We start from the raw sequence: 6,000 nt of genomic DNA, 5'->3' as shown, positions 1-6,000 counted from the left end.
GCTGGCTGTGCTCTCACCAGAGCTGGTCCCACTGTGCCACAAGCACCGGTGGAAGCTGGAGATGCACCGGCACAGTGAGCTGGAGGCTGGTAGCCTGAAGGCCTTGGTGGGGAGATGTAAGAGCAGAAGGGAGCTGCACTGGCTGGCGTGGCCGAACTCGCATGGCTGCAACTCAGCAAGCTGCCTGGGTTCCCACTGCTTGGACTCTCCAGAGCCATGGTCGCGCTGGGGTGTGGATGTACTGAAGTCGGGATCTGCGAAACCAACAGAAAGCAGAGCCAGCAGGCGACCTGCATTGACCTGTGGTGAGAGGTGCCTGGCTTGGGTCATGCCCCTGGCTGGGAACCAGTAGGATGTCCCAGGACAATTCCTTACATGCTGTGCACACTAAGGCGCAGTGAAGGCCTGGGGGGGGGGGGTTTTGGCTGACCCGGAGGTGAGGGGCCAGCATATGCTGTCCCTATTTGCACTTCAATAGCACACTGGAGTAGGCAGGGTCACCTAGCCAGCGCTTCAGAAGAACCAGAATCAACCAAAAAAAGGGGACTGGAGCCTTCTTTATATACCTGTATGGAAGAAACAAAAAATATGAGAAGAGGAAACAATAAGAAAAAGCCCCCAGCCTCCAAGCCTGTGAACACTAATTCAAGAAAGGTAAATAAAAAGAGATTGAGGACAGCAAACATGCAATATTAGACACAGCATCAGTGGACATAAAGAAATTACCTTCGTGACCTCATACACAAGCTCAAAGTGAAATATTAAACCAGGTAAAGCAAGATATAAATAGATTAATAAAAGAAATGCTAAACACCTCTCAAGAAGACACAGATGAAAGAATGGAGGAACACAAACAAAGGAGAGAACCATTTGATGAAGAATATAAAGAAAATATAGAATACATGAAGCAAATTCAAAGAGATTACCAGGAAATTAAAAACTCCATTGAAAGCTGGCAAAATTGCTTGAAAAAAGTTCAAGGTTAGATTATCCAAACTGGAGGACAGGTTTGCAGTGTGGGATTATGAAAGGAAAACCTTTTTTGAAAATAACAAGGAAACAAGCAGTAACAATAACTGAATAATAAAGAATGTGAATGAAGAAGCAGGGGTACAAACAAAGAAATTACAAAGGCTATTCACAGAAATAATTAAGGAAAACTTCCCAAACATAGGAAAAGGAAATGATATTCAGATATATGAGGCATACAGAACTCCAGCCACCTACAACCAAAACAGAGCCACACCCAGGCATATAATAATCAAGATCTCAGAAATCCAATATAAGAACATAATATTAAAAGCTGTTAGAGATAAGAAACAAGTCACCTATAAAGGAAGGCCCATCAGAATTATGGCAGACTTCTTGAGACAAGCCATCAAGTCAAGAAGAGCTTGAAGCAAAATATTCCAAGCCCTGAAAAAAAAATAACCTCCAGCCCAGATTGATATATCCTGAAAAACTGTCTCTATGAATTAAGGGAGAAACATGATGCTTCCAAGATAAAGAGGAACTGGGGGAGTTGGCGAACACCAATCCAACTCTACAGAGAATACTACAGGGTATTCTAGAGAGAGAGAAAACTACTAGGATTCCAGGAACAGTGGCAGAGAGGCCTCAATGAATGTTACAGAAAACAGAGTAAAGAAGACAAGCAGACAACTGATAGCAAACAAAGAGCATGACAGAAATTAGGCAGAGAAGGTTGGTTATAAACTCTAACACAGATGGCCTTGTATATAAATTTTAAAAAAAGAGAGAGAATCACAGGTAGAGTAGATCAGGAGGTAGGGTCCACTGAGATGCTCTCTATAGGTGATACAATTAACCTGAAAAGAGGTATATGGACTGAAAATCAAATATGGGAAAACAATGCTGTATGGGACAGGGAGCCAGAGAGTAATAGGGGCAACTAGACCAGTATTTGTGGATAGGTTGGAAATACAGGCTTTAATAGGTAAAGGAATATAATTAGAGATCAAGTCCAGGAGGGAGAAGGTTTGGAACCACTTAGGTAGCAGACCCTCCTCCCCAGTTTAAGACTGAGGGTCTAGGTGAGCCTCAAAAATACACAGTGCACCCTGGGGAAGTGAAAGGGGAGGAATGGTCTTTAAAAAGACAGCAGAACATATTGTTAATAGTGTATCAAGAATTAAAGCCTATATTACATCACTCTGCTTAGACAGATTTTATTCTGTCCCAGTTTGTCTGCTTGCATTAGATTTGAGGGTACAGACAGCTACCCCAAAAACACCACGATATAGCACGTAATTATCTTTAATTTCCTATCAACTTAATTTAGAGCCCTGTATGACTTATACTGGTTTATCATGACTGATCTTAGTTAAATCTGATTTGTTTGATTGCTGTTTGATATTGACAGATTTTATTCAAAACTATTATGATTGATAGTATCAAGTCTGATTTAGGCTGATGATGACAAGACTCACTATGATACCCATTCTGGCTTGATTACTACCCGTTTTTGAAGTTTTATACTACATACAAAATTGTGTTTTTATTAATACTGTTATGTACTGATGTATTTAATTATACTATGTCTGATGATATAGCCAATTCTATTGAAAATAACAAGGAACAACACAGTAACCATGGTAGAACCCCTTGTACAGTGGTCTTATATGTCTTTTTCATTTCATGTATTTATACGAATATGTTTTGTTTTGTCTTGCTTTGTTTTGTTCCTCCCTCTAATATAGAAAGGATAGAAATATATGTTAAGACTCATGCATGTGGAGAACCAATAAACAGTTTATGAGAACTTTGCCCTTGTATCACCATGCTTACTTTTGATCTCATCCCCATTGTTAATCCCTGGCAACCCCTGACTGTCCTCCATGTCTGTAGTTCTCTCATTTTAAGAGTGTTATATGAATAGAATCATACAATATAGTACTTTCATGACTGACATATTTCACTCAACATAATTCCCTGGATATGTGGCAAAGTCATGGTATGAATCTATAGTTTGTTCATTGTATTGATGAGCATTGCATTGCATGGAGTACCACAGTTGATTCCCCATGTGCTTAGTAAAGAGCATCTCTTATTTCTATTCTTTAGCTGTTATAAATAAAGCTGCCATATTTGTGTTTAAAAAGTTTTAAGCAGATTTGCAAATGGCTACTGTAAATACACTCATTTTTACATAGACCTCAAGGCTTTTGCTGTTTGTAGAACAGAATTTTCCATCTCTTAAAATTTGACTAGTAGAATTTTGTATTCTATTATGCATATTAGTCTTTTATAAGATAAATATTTTGAAAATGTTTCCTCCAACAATGTGGTTTGCCTTGCACCTTTCTAATGAGATCATTTGGTAAACAGGAGACCAAATTGTCATTTTTGTACTTTTGCTATTAGTGTTTTTTGAAACTTGTTCTGAAATGCTCACCAATTCCAAAGTTATAAAGATAATCTCCTCTTTTTCTTTCAAAAGCTTGTTTGTTTTACTATTCCTATAGAGGTTTGTAGTTCTCACTGAATTAATTTTTATGAGTAATCTGAGATAAAAATCTTTCTTGTCACCAAAGCTTTCTATTTATTTTTGTGATTGGAGTAATCAAGAACTTCCAGAAATAATGGATATTATGACAGCTAGACTGTAAACCTCTATCACGAGAGCTTCAATAGCTTCTTTGCTTGATGGAAGCTACATTTTCAAACTTCATAATCATAATATATGCATATAATTCAGAATAAACATCAAATATACTCATGAAAAGTATGCCAAAATGACCTAAACTAGAGATTGACATGAACATGAACAGAAACATCTAAACTGCCACTTAAATCAGTTTTTTCTGGAAATTTCATTTTGTAATTCCTTAATACAGTTGCCTACATTAGATCAAAGTTATGTTTTGTTTTGTTTTATAATTCCTGTTTATAGACAAGTGCTTTGTAAAACTTTAAATCTATATTTTTCTTGATAACTACAACAATGATATATCTCATTCATTTTATGCTATTCATGACAAAATAGTTACTCAAAGATTCCCACTTAGCTGTAATGAGAAAAACTTTGAAAACTCTGCCTAAATTGCTTTTTAAGATCGAAGCAAATGCCAAATATAAGAACATGCAAATGGAAGAGAATGAAAATTTTTTTTTCATCAGGGAATGTGAGATTTACCCTTTCATCTAAAATCAAAAGTAATTCTCATGATAAATTCTTCCTGAAATCCAAAAGTGAGTTTTATGACTTTTAAATCTGTTACAAGCCAGAGTCTTTGAAGATTAAAAATGATTAATGAGAACAATCTAACAGCCTCAAAAGAAACTTTGTAGCTGTCTTCTCGTAATCCTTACTTCTGTAATATAGATAGATAGATAGATAGATAGATAGATAGATAGATAGACAGGTAGACAGGTAGACAGACATATAGATAGATAGATAGACAGATAGTAGACAGATAGACATATAGATAGAGATAGATAGATAGATAGATAGATAGATAGATAGATAGATAGAAGACAGATAGACAAACATATAGATAGATAGATATATAGATAGATAGATAGATAGATAGATACACAGATAGATAGATAGATAGATAGATAGATAGATAGATAGATAGACAGATAGACATAGGTAGATAGAAAGATAGATATCCTTTTTCCTCTAGATCAAGAAAGGCATTGTCCTATCTTTCTTAGAATTTTAATTACAATATGGTAAATATACTCAAAACATAAACAAGAAAGAAAAACATGCCAGTTATAAGGAATGGAGAAGAGGAATTGATATCACAACAAGAAAGGAGCATTTTGGTTTAAGCCTTGAATGACCCCAAAGATCTACAGGCTAAACACTTGGTTGCCACCTTGGGGTGCTCTTGAGAAGAGATTGAGCATTTAAGAGTGGGACCTAGTGATAACAAGAGAGGGAATTAGGGACATGCCCTTCAAAGGAATATTAGAATATTAGGAGCTCGGTCTCTCTGTCTGTCTCTCTCTCTCTGTCTGTCTGTCTATCTGTCTGTCTCTCTGCCTCTCTCTCTGTCTCTCTCTCTTTGTGTCTCTCTCTCTCTGTCTCTCTCTCTCTGTCTGTCTCTCTGTCTGTCTCTCTGTCTGTCTCTGTCTCTCTCTCTCTGTCTCTCTGTCTCTCTCTCTGTCTCTCTCTGTCTCTGTCTCTCTCTCTCTCTCTCTCTCTCTCTCTCTCTCTCTCTCTCTCTCCCCTCCCCTTTCCCCCTTTCCAGCCACCAGAAAGCAAACAACTTTGTCTCACTATGAGCTCCTCATCATAATGTGCAGCCCAGACCCAGGCCCAAGAAACAATGGACCCCATCACCATGGTTGAAGCCTCTGAAACCATGAACCAAAATAAATCTTTTCTCCTTTTTAATTGATTATTTCAGGTATTTGTCACAGTGCCAGAAAGATGAATAACACAAGGGACTAAGTAAATTTTCACATAGACACCCTAGAAGGGCCTCTGTAGAAAAGTAGTGTGTCCAAGGTATAAATCACTCAAGCCATCTTACATGCAAATCATTCGCTAAGACAAGCGTGAGGAGGCAAACTGGCACAAGCAAGGTGTGCTACTTCATTTGGTTGTTTATTAGATTAACAACAGAAGAGAGAAGAAAATAAGATACCAGTAGCTTCCTAAAACCCCAAGAGTAAAGAATCAAGGTGACCTCAGTAGTTCTCTGCAGGAAACCCATGAGAGTCAGTAGCACTGAGAGTCCTGTGAGCGTGCTTGTGCTAACATTAATGAATAAATACAAGTCGTTCCTAGTGGGCAACAGAGACTCCGAGCACAGTCTGGAGGAAAATATCCAGGGACCCACCGAGAATGTCTGCCTTTGATGTGGCTGACCTGGAGCCACGGGACATAAAGAATGCCAAGTTCACTCAGTCCTCTCCGGGTGAGGTTTATTTAGCCTTTGTCACTGATGTAGTTTATTATTTTTAATGGCACTCCATGCAAGAGTACAACACATTCCTCAAAGAAAGCCACAAAACAATTTTACC

General features: G+C 38.0%; 1 pseudogene; it reads left to right on the top strand.

Moving 5' to 3' along the window:
* Positions 1 to 216: 216 nt before the first annotated feature.
* The window catches only part of LOC100715683 (heat shock protein HSP 90-alpha-like), an 83,953-nt pseudogene continuing 78,169 nt past the window's right edge, over positions 217 to 6,000 (top strand).

Source organism: Cavia porcellus, unplaced genomic scaffold (assembly GCF_034190915.1).
Source record: "Cavia porcellus strain 051 isolate PalLab524CR breed Dunkin Hartley unplaced genomic scaffold, mCavPor4.1 scaffold_30, whole genome shotgun sequence".
In the NCBI taxonomy this organism is placed as follows: Eukaryota; Metazoa; Chordata; class Mammalia; order Rodentia; family Caviidae; genus Cavia; species Cavia porcellus.
This window is presented reverse-complemented; position numbering and strand designations above follow the sequence as displayed.